The following is an 18,992-nucleotide window of genomic DNA, read 5'->3' on the forward strand; positions in this document are numbered from 1 at the left end:
GAACTAAAGAGCAAACAAACAATGATGAACAACACAATAAAGGAAATTAAAAATTCTCTAGAAGGGATCAATAGCAGAATAACTGAGGCAGAAGAATGGTTAAGTGACCTCAAAGATAAAATAGTGGAAATAACTACCACAGAGCAGAATAAAGAAAAAAGAATGAAAAGAATTGAGGACAGTCTCAGAGACCTCTGGGACAACATTAAATGCACCAATATTTGAATTATAAGGGTCCCAGAAGAAGAAGAGAAAAAGAAACGGACTGAGAAAATATTTGAAGAGATGATAGTTGAAAACTTCCCTAATATGGAAAAAGAAATAGTCAGTCAAGTCCAGGAAGCACAGAGAGTCCCATACAGGATAAATCCAAGGAGAAACATGACAAGACATATATTAATCAAACTACCAAAAGTTAAATACAAAGAAAATATATTAAAAGCAGCAAGGGAAAAACAACAAATAACATACAAGGGAATTCCCATAAGGTTAATAGCTGATCTTTCAGCAGAAACTCTGCAAGCCAGAAGGGAGTGGCAGGACATATCTGAAGTGATGAAAGGGAAAAACCTACAAGCAAGATTACCCTACCAAGCAAGGATCTCATTCAGATTCAACAGAGAAATTAAAACCTTTACAGACAAGCAAAAGCTAAGGGAATTCAGCACCACCAAACCAGCTTTACAACAAATGCTAAAGCAACTTCTCTAGGCAGGAAACACAAGAGAAGGAAAAGACCTACAAAAAAAAATCCCAAAACAATTAAGAAATGGTAATAGGAACATACATATGGATAACTATCTTAAATGTAAAGGGATTAAATGCTCCAACCAAAAGACATAGACTAGCTGAATGGATACAAAAAAAAGACCTGTATATATGCTGTCTGCAAGAGACCCACTTCAGACGTAGGGACACATACAGACTGAAAGTGAGGGGATGGAAAAAGATATTCCATGCAAATGGAAATCAAAAGAAAGCTGGAGTAGCAATTCTCAACTCAGACAAAATAGACTTTAAAATAAAGACTATTGCAAGAGACAAAGAAGGACAATACATAATGATCAAGGGATCAGTCCAAAAAGAAGATATAACAATTGTAAATAGTTATGCACCCAACATAGGAGCACCTCAATACATAAGGCAAATGCTAACAGCCACAAAGGGGAAATCGGCAGTAACACAATCATAGTAGGGGACTTTAATACCCCACTTTCACCAATGGACAGATCATCCAAAATGAAAATAAATAAGGAAATACAAGCTTTATATGATACATTAAACAAGATGGACTTAATTGATATTTATAGGACAATCCAAACAAAAACAACAGAATAAAATTTTTTCTCAAGTGCTCATGGAACATTCTCCAGGATAGATCATATCTTGGGTCACAAATCAAGCCTTGGTAAATTTAAGAAAATTGAAATCATATCAACTATCTTTTCTGACCACAATGTTATAAGACTAGATATCAATTACAGGAGGAAATTTGTAAAAAATACAAACACATGGAGGCTAAACAATACTCTACTAAATAACCAAGAGATCACTGAAGAAATCAAAGAGGAAATCAAAAAATACCTAGAAACAAATGACAATGAAAACACGATGACCCATAACCTCTGGGATGCAGCAAAAACAGTTCTAAGAGGTAAGTTTATAGCAATACAATCCTACCTCAAGAAACAAGAAACATCTCAAATAAACAACCTAACCTTACACTAAAGCCATTAGAGAAAGAAAAACAAAATAAAAAACCCAAAGCTAGCAGTACAAAAGAAATCATAAAGTTCAGATCAGAAATAAATGAAAAAGAAATGAAGGACACGATAGGAAATATCAATAAAACTAAAAGCTGGTTCTTTGACAAGATAAACAAAATTGATAAACCATTAACCAGACTCATCAAGAAAAAAAGGGAGAAGACTCAAATCAATAAAATTAGAAATGAAAAAGGAGAAGTCACAGCTGACACTGCAGAAATACAAAGGATCCTGAGAGATTACTACAAGCAACTATATGCCAATAAAATGGACAACCTGGAAGAAATGGACAAATTCTTAGAAAAGCACAATCTTCTGAGACTGAACCAGGAAGAAATACAAAATAGAAACAGAACAATCACAAGCACTGAAATTGAAACTGTGATTAAAAATCTTCCAACAAACAAAAGCCCAGGACCAGATGGCTTCACAGGCAAATTCTATCAAACATTTAGAGAAGAGCTAACACCTATCCTTCTCAAACTCTTCCAAAATATAGCAGAGGGAGGAACACTCCCAAACTCATTCTACGAGGTCACCATCACCCTGATACCAAAACCAGACAAAGATGTCACAAAGAAAGAAAACTACAGTCCAATATCACTGATGAACATAGATGCAAAAATCCTCAACAAAATACTAGCAAACAGAATCCGACACCACATTAAAAGGATCATACACACATGATCAAGTGGGGTTTATCCCAGGAATGCAAGGATTCTTTAATACATGCAAATCAATCAATGTGATAAACCATATTAACAAATTCAAGGAGGAAAAAACATATGATCATCTCAATAGAAGCAGAAAAAGCTTTTGACAAAATTCAACACCCATTTATGATAAAAACTCTCCAGACAGTGGGCACAGAGGGAACCTACCTTGACTTAATAAAGGCCACATATGACAAACCCACAGCCAACATCATTCTTAATGGTGTAAACTGAAACCATTTCCTCTAAGATCAGGAAAAAGACAAGGGTGCCCACTCTCACCACTGTTATTCAACATAGTTTTGGAAGTTTTAACCATGGTAAGCAGAGAAAAAAAAAGAAATAAAACGAATTCAAATCGGAAAAGAAGAAGTAAAACTGTCACTGTTTGCAGATGACACGATACTGTACATAGAGAATCCTAAAGATGCTACCAGAAAACTACTAAATCTAGTCAACGAATTTGGTAAAGTATCAGGATACAAAATTAATGCACAGAAATCTCTTGCATTCCTATACACTAATGATGAAAAATCTGAAAGAGAAATAAAGGAAACACTCCTATTTACCACTGCAACAAAAAGAATAAAATACCTAGGAATAAACCTACCTAAGGAGACAAAAGACCTGTATGCAGAAAACTATAAGACACTGATGAAAGAAATCAAAAAGGATACAAACAGATGGAGAGATATACCATGTTCTTGGATTGGAAGAATCCACATTGTGAAAATGACTATACTACCCAAAGCAGTCTACAGATTCAATGCAATCCCTATCAAAATACCAATGGCATTTTTCACAGAACTAGAAAAAAATTTTTTCACAGTTTGTGTGGAAACCCAAAAGACCCTGAATAGCCAAAGCAATCTTGAGAAAGAAAAATGGAGCTGAAGGAATCAGGCTCCCTGACTTCAGACCACAGTACCAATCTACAGTAATCAGGACAGTATGGTACTGGCACAAAAACAGATATATAGATCAATGGAACAGGAATAGGAAGCCCAGAGATAAACCCATGCACATTTGGTCACCTTATCTTTGACAAAGGATGCAAGAATATACAATGGAGAAAAGACAGCCTCTTCAATAAGTGGTGCTGGGAAAACTGGACAGCTACATGTAAAAGAATGAAATTAGAACACTCCCTGACACCATGCACAAAAATAAACTCAAAATGGATTAAAGACCTAAATATAAGGCCAGACACTATAAAACTCTTAGAGGAAAACATATGCAGAACACGCTATGACATAAATCACAGCAAGATTCTTTTGACCCACCCCCTAGAATAATGAAAATAAAAACAAAAATAAACAAATGGGACCTAATGAAACTTAAAAGTTTTTGCACAGCAAAGGAAACCATAAACAAGACAAAAAGCCCTCAGAATGGGAGAAAATATTTGCAAATGAAGCAACTGACAAAGGATTAATCTCCTAAGTATATAAGCAGCTCATGCAGCTCAATATCAAAAAAACAAACAACCCAATCCAAAAATGGGCAGAAGACCCAAATAGACATTTCTCCAAAGAATATATACAGATTGTCATCAAACACATGAAAGGATGCTCAACATCACTAATCATTAGAGAAATGTAAATCAAAACCACAATGAGGTATCACCTCACACCAGTCAGAATGGCCATCATCAGAAAATCTACAAACAATACATGCTGGAGAGGGTGTGGAGAAAAGGGAACCCTCTTGCACTGTTGGTGGGAATGTAAATTGATACAGCCACTATGGAGAACAGTATGGAGGTTCCTTAAAAAACTAAAAATAGAACTACCATATAACCCAGCAATCCCACCACTGGGCATATACCCTGAGAAAACCATCATTCAAAAAGAGACATGTACCACAATGTTCATTGCAGCACTATGTACAATAGCCAGGACATCTAAGCAACTTAAGTGTCCTTTGACAGATGAATGGATAAAGAAGATGTGGCACATATATACAATGGGATATTACTCAGCCATAAAAAGAAATGAAACTGAGTTATCTGTAGTGAGGTGGATGGACCTAGAGTCTGTCATACAGAGTGAAGTAAGTCAGAAAGAGAAAAACAAATACTGTATGCTAACACATATAGATGGAACATAAAAAAAAGAAAAGGTTCTGATGAACCTAGGCGCAGGACAGGAATAAAGATGCAGATGTAGAGAATGGACTGAGGACACTGTGGCGGGGGGGAAGGGGAAGTTGGGATGAAGTGAGAGAATAGAATTGTCATATATACACTACTAAATGTAAAATAGCTAGCTAGTGGGAAGCAGCTGTGTAGCACAGGGAGATCAGCTCCATGCTTTGTGACCTCTTAGAGGGGTGGGATAGGGACGGTGGGAGGGAGACGCAAGAGGGAGGGGATATGGGGATATATGTATACATATAGCTGACTCACTTTGTTATACAGCAGAAACTAACACAACATTGTAAAGCAATTATACTCCAATAAAGATGTTAAAAAAAAAAAAGAAGGGTATTGGGCCGGAAAATAAATCATGGGGAAAAAAATTAAGACACCAATTCTAAGAGCCTTAGCTTGATGGGAAATCAACAGATAATATGGAGGAAAATGCCGGAAGAAACAGCTGAAAGAAATATAAAAATGTTTGACTCTGAAAAAGTAGACTGGGGATTTGAGGGGGCAGGCAGAGGACAACAGTTCAATATACTATTTGATTTTTCACATGCATGAATTATTTTGAAAAATATGTGAGTATGAATCAAGCAGTCAAACTCTGTATTTTCAAGGAATATTTGTGCCATTTGCTCTTAGTGAAAATGGATGATGAACACATTTTACAAAAACAGTATAACTTGTGACTTTATTCAATTGTGCCACTCATTCTGCATTGGTCAACATCTATCAAAAATATCTTTGCACTATAGAGGATGTAATCACACTTCAGATTTAAGGAAGTGTCCGTTTGAAATTATATTTTATCTACCCATATTTAATTTAAACAAACAAAAGAGAATTTTCAGTTTCCCTGTGATACTTTCAGTTTTGATTTATCCAAACAGATGCAAATATGCTTACATTTGGATAATGACAGACTTATTCATTGCTCTGAGCTACATTTCTTAAACTACAAAAAGGTAGAATAAAGTCTTCAGTTAGGAAAGTGAAAAACATCAAACTGTTAGGGAGAAATTTCTTTGCTCAGATTGGTGAGAAAGGGAAAAACTATAAAGACCATGCAATTTACAGAGAAATTAGCATTTTATTATTTTTTAAAACATGGTATCTTCTTTAAAATCTAAATAGTGACTAAATAATATCATACTTATCTAAAAATTATTTGTTTAAACTGTGCAATTATTTCTTGTCATACAACTTTTTTGACTGTTGGGTTTTGTTTTTTTTTTCCTGAAGAAAAATCTCATGTATTTCAGCAAACTAATTTGTAAGCCAAGCACTCCATTCCTCTCTCAATTGTTCAGACAAATCCCCAATGGCCTCCCTGCATTATATTAGCAGAAGTTAATATTTCATGACTCATTAGTGCATGGAAGTAAGTGAAGGATCTCAGCCCAGTAATGTAAAGAGAGAAGCAATGGGGTGTGTCCAATTTTGTTAACTCCACAATGTGTCTGTAGAGCTCAACCAAAAGATATGAACTGAAGATTAAACATAACCATGAAGGAATTGACAGACAAGGAAAAAAGGGAGGAAGAAAAGAAGGAGGGAGGGAGGGAGAGAGTGAGGGAGGAAAGAAAGAAAGAAAGAAAGAAAGAAAGAAAGAAAGAAAGAAAGAAAGAAAGAAAGAAAGAAAGAAAGAAAGAAAGAAAGAAAAGAAAGAAAGAAAGAAAGAAAGGAAAGAAAAGAAGGGAGGGAGGGAGGAAGGAAGGAAGGAAGAGAGAGAGAGAAAGAGAGATAGAGCAAGAGAGAAAGAAAGGAAACAAAGAAAGAAACAAAGAAAGAAAGAAACAAAGAAAGAAACAAAGAAAGAAAGAAAGAAACAAAGAAAGGAGAGAGGGAGGGAGGGAGGAAGAAAAAAAAGATTTTTTACCAGAAAGAGCTAGGGCAACTTAAACTTTTCTCACTTTTTAGTAGGTTAACAATATCTATCTTTATTTGTAGGCCAGACTTCTGCTGCAGCTCTACTGTACTTCATGTTTACAAGCCCTCCTTTGCCTCTCTGAGCCATAATAGTATTTTCATAGTTGAATCCTTATATTCAGATGATTTCATATTTGAGTCCTTACATTTAGGTGACCTCTTTATCTGCATTAAAGGGTTTTCTAACCAAGAGGAGGATGTGCATACCCCCAGGAAAAGCACAAGACAATCCTTTGGGGGATATGTAAAGAAAAATATTAGAATTTCCATTTCTATTTTTTCTAAAAATAAAAACTAAAATGAGTCTATATTTAATATATGGATTATCACTGCATCCTTGTTCAGTAAGTAGGGTGTCAGAGGCCTCAAATCTCATACAGTGAGCAAAATGTCCTGAACGAAGTGTGAAGGATCCAGGCACAGAGGGCTAAATGGTGGTGCCCTCATGCATTTATTCTCTGATTTCAGTATGCACACCCTAGAATGGTTTACAAGAGACCAGTTAGGAGGATTTGCAGATTATATTGTTGAGTTTTATCTAAACTAACCTTCACACGAAGGACAAATTACCTTAAAATATTCCCACAAAGGCACTACCTGTTAAAGATAATACTAGTGATACAAAGATGTAAGTGAACAAGAAAATGGCATCATGGAAAGTTCTACTCCTGGTATAAGTTCTTCATTGGCCATATAATGAGGTTAAAAACAAAGATGACCTAATTAGAGCCGATAAAGAGTTGGTCAAAAAATTTGAAATTAACAATCAACAATTTAAATTATATCCACAATCATTCAATTACAAATGTTTTTGTGTATATATTCTTTCTCATGATATTTAGTCATTGATAACATACAGCTCTTACAATTAACCTGACATTTTTAAACATTTTCATTCCCCTTTGCCTTATTCTTTTAAATTTTTATTTTGTTTTTTAATGTATGAAAGATAATAGCATTATTCATTATAGTTATTTTTTATTTATTATAAAGGCAGGTTAATGGATTGATTAACAGCATGAACATGGAACCAGACTGCCAAGCTTTGCTACTTACTACTGTTTTAACATGGACAATTTATTTAATCTCTCTTTGCCTCAACTTCTTTATATGTGAAATGGTAATAATAATAGTACTTATTTCATAGTATTTTTATGAAGAAAAATTAGTTAAAATTTGTGAAACTCTAACAGTGCATTCAACATAGTAAATTCTATATAAGTACCATTAAACTAAATTAAAACATTAATATTTTAAGAAATTTATGTTTGGGATATATGCTCAACTATTTTTACAGATATGTGTATGCAGTCCACAAAGTTTGAAGCCCTCTGTTCTAGAGAATTCTTGTGTCACATTTATGTTACTTGAGAACTCAAAGGTGGTCATAGTTTATTAGTAGAAAATTCCTATTGCATTTGTTTAATTTAAGCCAAGAAGAAAACATATTTATAATTTCACATAGAGATCTACTCCTTCCTTTTCAAAATCATCAAAGAAGAGCAGAAATAAGGTGATTAAAATAAACAAGTTAGATACCATTTACACGTGGCTAATAAAATACCATGCCTAGGATTCCCAAAAGAATCACTTTATCAAGTGTAGATTATGTAAATGTTCATATTGGTTCATATTCTCTGAGCATCAAAAACTGATCCTGGGGGACATGCAGGAGCTATCAGCTTTCCCAGATAATAAAAAATCAGCAGATCTGACACTTCAGATAACTAAGAGTTATTGATGGCCAAAGATGGACAGGCTGTTTGTGACTCCTGCCTCAGAAGTCCAGTGGTGGCCATGTATGCAAATTACTGCAAAGCAATGAAACTAATATTCATAATGAAACATTAAAATGGCTTTTTGAGCATGACTAGCTGAAATTAGGAGCCTGACAAAGGGCTTTTTCAAGGATCTAGGTACCAGTTTAGATGGCTACCAGGATAATTTAGTGGTATCACTACAGTGTGTTGGGCCAAGCCATGCATATTAGCACACAGCAAGAGATTAACAAGATTGGAAGAATTAATATTGTTAAAATGTCCATTTTACAGTCTACAGATTCAAATCAATTCCTATCAAAATTCCAATGGCATTTTTCACAGAAATAGAAAAAACAATCCTAAAATTTGTAAGAAACCACAAAAGACCCAGAATAACAAAAGCAATCTGGAGAAAGAAAAACAAAACTGAAGGCATCACACTTCCTAATTTCAACTATATTTTAAAGCTATGGTAATCAAAACAGCATGGTATTGGCATAAAAATAGACACATAGTTCAATGGAATAGAATATTGAGTCTGGAAATAAACATACTTGACATATATATGGTCAATTAATTTATGACAAAGGAGCCAAGAATATACAACGCGCAAAGGATAGTCTCTTCAATAAATCATGTTGGAAAAACTGGACAGCCACATGCAAAAGAATGAAACTGGACCACTCTCTTACACCAAACACAAAAATCAACTCAAACTGAATTAAAGACTTGAATATAAGACCTGAAATCATAAAACTTCTAGGAGAAAACATAGGGGGTAAGCTCCTTGACATAGGACTTGGCAATGATTTTTGGATTTGACACCAAAAGCAAAGGCAACAAAAGCAAGAAATAAATAAGTGGGGTTACATCAAACTTAAAATCTTCTGCATAGCAAAGGAAACTATCAACAAAATGAAAAAGCAACCTACCAAATGGGAGTAAATATTTTTAAATTATATATCTGATAAGGGGGTACTATCCAAAATATAAAGAATGGATATAACTCAATAGCAAAAGATCAAACAACTTCATTTAAGAACAGGCAGAAACACTGAACAAACTTCCAAAGAAGACATATTAATAGTCAACAGGTTCTTGAAAAGGTGTTAACATCACTAATCATAAGGGAAATACAAATCAAAACTACAATGAGATATCACCTCACACCTATTAGAATAGCTATCATCCAAAAGACAAGCGATAAGAGCTATGTGCATCCGCATGTTCACTGCAGCATTATATACAATAGCCAAGACACAGAAACAACATGTGTCTATTCATGTACGAGTGGATAAAGAAGATGTTATATACATAATGGAATATTAGTAAGCCATGAAATAGAAGGAAATCCTGCCATTTGCAACAACATGGATGGATCTTAAGGACATTAGGCTAAGTTAAATAAGTCAGACAGAGAAAGCAAAAATTGTATGATCTCACTTATATGTGGAATCTATCAATAAAAAAAAATGAACTCATAGAAACATAGAACAGATTGATTGGTAGTTGCCAGAAGAATTGAGGTGGTGTGTGGGAGAAATGGGTGAAGATGATCAAAAGGCACAAACTTCCAGTCATAAGATAATTAAGTTCTGGGGATGTAATGTACAGCATGGTGGCCGTAGTTAACAATAATGTATTGTATATTTGGAAGTTGCTGAGAGTACATCTTAAAAGCTCTCGTCACAAGAAAAAGAATTGTAACTTCATGAGGTGATGAATGTTAACCAAACTTATTGTGGTAATCATTATGTTGTATACTTTAAAAATAATACAGTGTTATATATCAATTATATCTCAATAAGACTGGGAAAGAAAAAAAAGAAAATGTGGTATATACATACAATATGGAATATTACTCAGCCTTAAAAAAGAATGAAATCCTGCCATTTGCAACAGTATGGATGAACCTGGAGGACATTCTGCTAAGTGAAATAAGCCAGATGTAGAATGACAAATACTTTATGATCTCATTTATATGTGGAATCTAAAATAGTCAAACTCATAGAAGTAGAGAGCAGAATAGTGGTTTCCAGAGGCTGGGGGGTGGGAAAATAGGAAGATGTCTCAAAGGCACAAAGTTTTAGTTATGCAAGATTAATAAGTTCTGGAGATCTAATGTACAGCAATGTCACTATAGTTAACAATACTGTATTGTATACCTAAAATTTACTAAGAGGATAGACCTTAAGTGTTATCACCAAAAGAAAAAGGTAACTATATGAAGTGAAAGATACGCTAATTAGCTTGATTACGGTGATCATTTAACAATGCATACATATATCAAAACATCTAGTTGCACACCTTAAATATATACAATTTTTATTTGTTAATAATATCTTAATTAACCTGAGGAGAAAAAAAGCAATGCGGTAATTTGATTTACTGTATAGAACAGGAAATTAAAATTTCAACTGTTAAATAGAACTCAACTCTATAAACACTTACTGAATATTTTCATATGCAATTCTGTAAAGTATGAAGATGAATTAGGTCTTGCCATAGAGAAACTTACTGAGAGAAAATGGGGAGAAAGAAAAATTAAGAAAGAGAAGGAGAGGGAGAAATTATACTCTAAGACAGGAAACAGGGAGTTGAAGTCAATAGCAAGTTATGTGAGGAATTAGTTCTGCCTGAGAGAATTATGGCTAGAGCACCAGGGGAGGTACAGGTAGAGTGGAGACAGAATCTGGTCCAGACAGGGCTGAAAGCCAGGGAAAGAAATTCCATCTAGTATACATAATCAGACATTAGTGAACAAACAGAAGGGCATTAGGAGCCAAGCCAGAAGAAATCAGAGTATCTGAGGAGCAAAGTGGAATTCAGTCAAGAGAGTCTCAAGTAAAAGAGTGAAAGAAAGATACAGCAACAGGAGCAGAAAGGCAGGTGTAGGCATGATTTACAGGACTCTGGCCCGTGTCAGGACTGTCCCTCAAGGCCAGAGTTACCACAGTAATTCAGTTACCAACTGCATAGAACTGACAGGAAGAAATTGTGAAGAAAAAGAAGAGCAAAAGTGTACACAGCTGAGAAGGTCTTTGAGTTGGAGGTGCCTTTTACTTGAAAGACACTTCTGTTTTTGAGATCTAGAAGTCCATCTTTCCTTTTACTGGCCTCCCTCCAAGGCCCCAGCTCCAGTATTATTGACAAACCAGACTATTTTCCATTGATCAAACACAGAATATTCTTTCAAGTCTCCAAATTTTTCCTTAGGTTGTTTTCTGTGCCTGAAAACACCTCTTCCTCCTTGAAGGTCAAGTACCCAAATACGACAGTTGAACTGAATCAAAGTCTTTTGATTACACTGGTTTTTCCTTGGGCAAAATTCAAATTAGTGTCCCCACTCAGGTAGGTATAGCAAAGTAAACAGAAGCTAAAGAGAAAACTGTCCACTAAGGATCAAAATCCCAAGAAAGGACTCCTGTGATCTCAATGAAATGGCTCCCTAAGTTGGGTTCCTCTCATAAAGAAAGTGAAATATCCTTAGTAGGAGACTGAGGAAGCAGGAGTATCCCCAATTCCTTGTAGTTCCAAAAGCCTGAGGAACTTTCTGCACCTCAGATCCACATCAAGGACCTGGCATTTAACACCCACTGGGCCATTTCCCCAAACCACCAACTCATCATTGCCCTTTTCAGATGGGGCACCCTAGTGTTACTTACTTCCCAGGCAAACTCTGTGGAAACACCACATTAATCCTTTCACATACTTTCAGGGTTGATAGCATTGGCTGAGTTTGAGTTTCAGACCTCAAAAAACTGAGTTTTTAGATTTTTCCACAGTTATATGAGGAATTGCTTTTTTAAGGCTAGTAAAATGAAAGCATAATTAGTTTGCTGAAACTGTCCAGTATCAGTGATTTCCTTCAGAATTTGTGGAAATAGTTTAAGACTCTGAAGTTACAGGCAATATTGACAGATTCCTCCACTGTGAGAAGCTGCCCAGGAAAGAACTATAAGTGATACTGAAGGATACTCACTGGGAAGCTCGCTGGGGAACTGGGAGTGGAGCCACGTTGCTCATTGAGGCTGCATGGGTAAGTACTGGCACATTGTGGGTATGTCGAACAGAAAAAGACGGGGGTCTGAATATAAAGATTGTGAAACTAGGACCACAAGCAGAATGATAATGCAGCTTCTTTTAAAAATAAAAAAGTTTTTAACTCCTATTCAAGAATATTTTATTGCTAACTCTTTAACAAAATCTGGTAAAATGTTAATATAATACTATTAAACTAAAAATACATTTTTGTTGTAACACTATGAAATATTTAAAGAAGTATTAAGTAACTAGGGAAATAAAAGATCAAAAAATGTTAATACATACACTTGAAATAATAAACATGTAATGAATAGAAATAAACCCTATTATATTTTTAAATTGGTTAATAATAAAGTTTAAATGGTCAGAAAGCAATGAACATAAAACTACAAAATTCAAATTTAAAATAATAATAGCAATCATACCCTACGATTTCATCTTAAATTATGGCTGGTAATAGTTACTTATTGACATGTCCTAATAACTGCCAATTTGCAGGTCTCAGAGTTCAGTTTGACCACTGTTAGAATGACAAAAAACCAGAACACTGACACCAAATGCTGAGGAGGATGTGGAGCAACAAGGACTCTCACTCACTGCTGGTGGGAATGCAAAATGGTACAGCCATTTTGGAAGACAGTTTGGTGATTTCTTCCAAAGCTAGACATACTCTTAACATATGACCCAGCAATAGCACTCCTTGGCATCTACTCAAAGGAGTTGAAAACTTATGTCCATACAAAAATCTGCACACAGATGTTTATAGCAGCCTTATTCATAATTGCCAAAACTTGGAAGCAACAAAGATATCCTTCAGTAGGTGAATGGAAAAGAAACTGTAGTACCTCCAGACAATGGAATATTATTCAGCGCTAAAAAGAAATGAGCCATCAAGCCATGAAAAGACATGGAGGAAACTTAAATACATATTACTAAGGTGAGAAAAGCCAATCTGTAAAGGCTACGTACTATAGGACTCCAACTCTATGACATTCTGGGACAGGCAAAACTTTGGAGACAGGGGTTGGGGAGGTGGGCGGGATGAACAGGTGGAGCAAAGAGGCTAGTGAGGGCAGTGAAGCTACTTTGTAGGATACTATAACGACATGTTATTATACATTATACTTTTGTCAAAACCCGTAGAACAACAACAACAAAAAGCCCATACAACACAAAGAGTGAATCCTAACGTAAACCATGGGCTTTGGGTTACTGTGACAAGCCAATATAGGTTTATCAATCGCAACAAATACACCACTGTTGTGCAGGATGTTGATGGGGGGGAGGTTCTGTGTGAGAGACCAGGGGGTAATGGGAATTCTCTGTGCTTTCTGCTCAATTTTGCTGTGAACCTAAAACTGCTCTAAGAAAAGTAAAGTCTATTTTAAAAATTCCAGCTATATAACAGGTTTGTAATATGCCTATAAATTCATATATGTTTAATTGCACATTTTATTGGGTTTAACATACATGATGTGGTAAAACAAAGCTATGCACCTTACTTTATCTCAAGACATAAAGTCCACCGAATCCCAGATCCTCAGTGTTTATTATTTTAGAAGAAATGCCATACTCCTTAGTATTCTAGAAAGTTAATACGGAGAATTGAAAGGCAGTTTTCTTAATCAAAAAGTAAGAGTTGAACAAGACCACATTTGTCATCTATGAAGTGTTTCTCCCATGGTAATTTATTCATTGGATTGTGGACCTCAGTTCTCCACGGATGACAACAAATCCACAGGAAGATTCTACATAGATAGATTCAATGTTTCCATTCCCACCTTGGCTGACAAATGTGCAGTGTTGGCCATGTTCAGATGATCCCCTGGTGCCTACGGAATGATGTTAGGGATACTGAAGTTGTTTCAGAAAAGATAAGTGCAGATTTAATATTAGAAAATTTCCCTCCAACTTTTCTTCACTGTCCATCAGCACACAATCATTATGGGTCATCTTCACGTGTGGGCTTCTCAGATGCAGAGCGGCACAAAGCAATTTGTTCATCCTTTTGGAAAGCAGCAAAGGACATCGAGCCTATTGTCAATCTCATACCTAACTACACCCTGGAAAACCTAGCTCATCTCAGATTAATTTTCTAAGATTTAAAATAATGGTATACTCTAAAAAATAATCCAATCCAGTAACCCATGGGAAAAAAACAAAAAGGAAATGGTTAATCTCTGGAAATATACCCTTTTAGTGGGGTTTACAGTGGGCAATAAAATACTCATATTTTTAAGATGCTAAAATATTCTAAGAAATCCTGATTTACTCTAGTTAACTCGTAGCTCTACAAAATTCAGCAAAATTTTAATTTTTAGAGAGTTAGGCAGAGAAAAGTGAACGAAAATATAACACAGTATACGATTCCTTTAATAACGTTCCATTAAAAAGGAGGATGAACAGCCAGGGAAAATAATAATTGTGAGAAATTTGGCAATCCAAAATAGCTATTATATAATTGTGTTTATTATACTTCACTGGCTGATTCGTGTCTCTCTGAGAGGGAACATTTATAATCTCCTACTGCCATCTTATGTAATGTCTTGTCACTGCACAAAAGGAGGAACATACATTAAGGAAAAATAAAAGCACTTTCTGGAAGTTGTATATCAACCACATTTTCCACATAAAAATTAAATATCTATTTTTCCATTCCCCATTTATTTACAGCAGGATTTTTTTAAGTTTGGTCATTTAGCAAATTATTTATAATTCCTTTCCTATTAATTTCTTAAACTTTATATTCTGGTCATATTTATTATCTCATATATAGTTTATTGTAAACTGAAATGCTACGTAGCATTATATATTATTCAAATGCATGAGTAATGCAAAAGATGGAAATTAAATTGTGTAAATAAAGCAGAAACAAAGCACAGTTCTACCCTTTAAAGCAACAGAAGTCAACAGACTTTAACAAGTTTATCCTGAAACCAGCCAAGTAATAAGTCACCAATTTTATATAGAAGAATTTTAATTTAATGTGTAATTACAAACATATGCCAGCATTTTAATATAAAAATAACAATGCAAGTAGGCAAATTTGTATTTTTTTCTATAAATCCTGACAATTCTTTTTTATTACATCACTAGTCAATTACTATTCAGAAGAGCATATAATGCAGTGCAATTTAGAAAGTTGTCAGTAGGAGAGTCTCCCCACTCTTATTTGACTACCTAATGTCAATATCCCAACTATTAGAGAAATATAACAAGTAGAAATGTGTTTATCCACAAGTAACAATAAAAATGCCAATTAACATGGCTTAAACAATTAAAAGTTTGTCTACACAAGCAGGATATATTGCCTTTGATTCTATTTCTCAACAATGTCATCACCTCCTAAAGTTCTTTCTAGATTTCCATTTCACCATCCTTGGTACACTGACCTTCGTCCTCATGCTTGTTACATCATGATCACAAAATCGTTGCTATAGTTCCAAACAATAAATTAGCGCCAAGATTGGAACAAAGTAAAAAAAGAAAGTGCTAGATACATCTAGTCTCCATATCCTCATTATTAGTCTCATGGCCATTTCTAGCTGCAAGGGAAGCTGGGGAAGAGTTTTTAGTTCAGCACAGTCACTGTGAACAAAATTAGCAAGATACAAGGGAGAAATCTGTAGTGGGAAGAAACAAACAATATCTACCACAAGGAATGAGATTAACATTGATCTATAATTAAGACTTTAAGTTCAGATGGTAGGTTAAGCTGAAAGTGGAAGCTTCCCTCTCTTTCCAAACACATAATAATACTAGGAAAATGTTAGAGACGAAAATAAATACTTGAAGCAAGTAAGGGAAATCTTCAAGTGCCATAGACAAAGAGAACCAATAATAATGCTTATGAGCATTTCACAGAAGTAACTGGAATGAATATACCCAGAAGGCAGAAGCGGAGATGCCAGACCCAATGCATAGGCAAGAAGAAGCCTGGCCAGGAGAACATCTCCCACCAATGTAAAGACCCACACAGATACGGACAGCGTACTCCAGGCCCAGGCCAAACCAGGATCTTTTGTAAGAAATCAGAGCACCTGGCCTGTGCTGCATGCAGATGTAGAGCCTGAGTTCTCACACAACCCACCCAGAGTAAAAATCCCAAGTAGAGAACTAATGGGAATGGTCTAGAACGGGTAAACCTTGTAGCACACTGTAACTGGCATCCGTAAAACCTCTTCAAAGGAACACTTCCATAACCCAGAGCACACAGAAGATAATTGCTGCAAAAGATGAAGTTGCTGGCAAATAAGGAAAAACACACAAAGAAATGCCATGAGTGGCACAACAAATGGGAGAAATCATGCCCAGGGAGCCACTGTTAATAGAGCAGGCTCAAAGGGTCTTTTCCAAAGCTGGTCTTTGTCAGACTCTTTCAACTTTAATAAATAAGCACCAAAAACATAATCCATACTAGCTCCTGGGGAGTTAAGAAAGGGGAACAAGAAAAAATATTGAAGAAACAGAAAACTTGATTTGCCCTTTTCCTCCCATGGCCCTAAAATGAGCTTACATGTCCTTCATAGAAAACAAATGAAAGGGCTAAAGAACACAGAGTCATTTACAAGAACAAATCAATATAAAACCAACTGAATTTTAGAGAGCTAAGGTATAAAGAGCAGAGGTCATACAATGGAAAACTGCAGACACACTCCCTATCCCTGCAGTTCTCCAAAACATCCTCACAAAGATGAATGTAGTAGACCCCATAAGGGCATCAGCTAAGGAAAGCATCCTCAACAAGGTGAATTTTCAACTGAATTCTGAAAGATCTGTAGGGCTGGGGAAGAGACACAAATTATCAGAATACTGCTGACTCATCTTTCTCTATCCACAGGCTTGTGTCCAGTCCTAATTTCATTGTATCACAAATTTACATGAGTTTTAGAGAAACTGGAAAGATCCAAAAGATGTACAGATTTGCCCAGTAGATGGGGAGTATCAGTATTAGGAGCAAAGATTGAATGGATTTGCTTCATTTCGCATAGAACATACACGAGTGTCATGTTTAAATTCTTCTTTCAAACTATTTAAGGTTTTAAGAGGAAATTAAGTTATTGTTCTCAGTGAGGAAAAAAGATCAAAACTGGAAAACGAATGATACTCAAAAAGTAGAATATATGACTTTCAAGATAATAACCCCTGAAATCAGGTCAGGAACTAACTTCCATTTCTAGACGTCTATTAAGAGTAACCCCTGGGGCTTCCCTGGTGGCGCAGTGGTTGAGAATCTGCCTGCCAATGCAGGGGACACGGGTTCAAACCCTGGTCTGGGAAGATCCCACATGCCACGGACCAACTGGGCCCGTGAGCCACAACTACTGAGCCTGCGCATCTGGAGTCGTGCTCCGCAACGAGAGGCCGCGACAGTGAGAGGCCCGCGCACCGCGATGAAGAGTGGCCCCAGCTCGCCACAAATAGAGAAAGCCCTCGCACAGAAACGAAGACCCAACACAGCCAAAAATAAATAAATAAATAAATACATTTATTAAAAAAAAAAAAAAAAGAGTAACCCCTGATGGGATGATGCGTGATTTTCATTTTCTCCTCTGTATCTTGCTGGATTGTCTAAGTCAATATTACCTTTTAAAATAATATCAAAAAGTAAAAACTGAAATGCTAACTAACATAGTTTGGCTCATCAGTTGCTGGAAAAATGAGGGTGGAGAAGACGTGCAAGTCCCTCCAGGTCTTTTATTCTATAAGGAAAAATTCTTCCACAAATTAGGTTCTGTGTCAATAATTTTTGTTAGAGTATTAATAATCTTAATACAAAATCTAGAAATGTTAATATATTCAATCAGTTCTTCAACATCTAAGTGATAATTATTAAGATCTTAACTGTTCAATCACTTGACGGTTACTTAACTTCTTTAGCAAGAGGTATGGATGGTAGAGAAGGTAGGAGCCACAGCTTCCCCCTTCAAAATAAAAATTTTCAAAAGAAAAAGTCTAAAAGAGAAAAGACCACATTGTACTAATCATTTCAGGGGGGAAAAAAAAGAAAAGGAGAATAATAACAATTGTCCCACATACTCACCTTCCAAGTTTTTAAATAATTTTTTTTATATAGAGAAATAAGTATGACAATGAACATATAGGAGTAGATTCTGAACAATGACCGTGTTCTTCATTATATAGTAAACTATAAAAATTGATCAACAAAGTTACAAAGGAACATAAATAAAATAACTCTTCCACAAATAGCAACAGACCACATAAAAACTAAATGAAGTTTAGTCATAGTGATATATAACATTTCTTGCTAAGACAATGACACATACAGGAATACATATCCATAACAGATCAGTTTTCAGCCTGGTTTCCTAGGATAAAAGTGACTATACAAATTACCGTTAAATCAATTTTAATGACCTAGTCAATTTAAACCAAATTAGGCCTAAAGCCACATAAGGCTCCCTTAGTTTCCTAGAGCTAACAGGGTTACTTACTAAATAAACCAAGTCATTCCTCTAATTCTATGCTTTGCAAGGTTGGCCTGAACTTCCTAACCTCAATTCAGAGTACTGAATTCAGAGGACTGAGCTGATGGAATTCTACTTTGATGCCATCCTATTCATGGTGCTAAGGGACACAGATATGGGAATTCAGAGATGGAAAGTTAATAAATATT

At 35.5% G+C, this 18,992-nt stretch overlaps 2 long non-coding RNA genes across 2 annotated transcripts in view; one reads left to right on the forward strand and one right to left on the reverse strand.

Moving 5' to 3' along the window:
* The window catches only part of LOC309634747, a 134,201-nt gene extending 116,361 nt beyond the window's left edge, over nucleotides 1-17,840 (forward strand). The window contains exon 2 of the long non-coding RNA XR_014248400.1: nucleotides 6,210-17,840. This is a non-coding gene — a long non-coding RNA (uncharacterized lncRNA). The remainder of the gene's footprint in view (nucleotides 1-6,209) is intronic.
* Nucleotides 1-18,992, reverse strand: part of LOC309634734 — a 58,684-nt gene that overhangs the window by 9,658 nt on the left and 30,034 nt on the right. The gene's annotated exons all lie outside the window — the stretch shown is intronic.

Source organism: Balaenoptera borealis, assembly GCF_965194805.1.
Source record: "Balaenoptera borealis genome assembly, chromosome: 9".
Taxonomy (NCBI): Eukaryota; Metazoa; Chordata; class Mammalia; order Artiodactyla; family Balaenopteridae; genus Balaenoptera; species Balaenoptera borealis.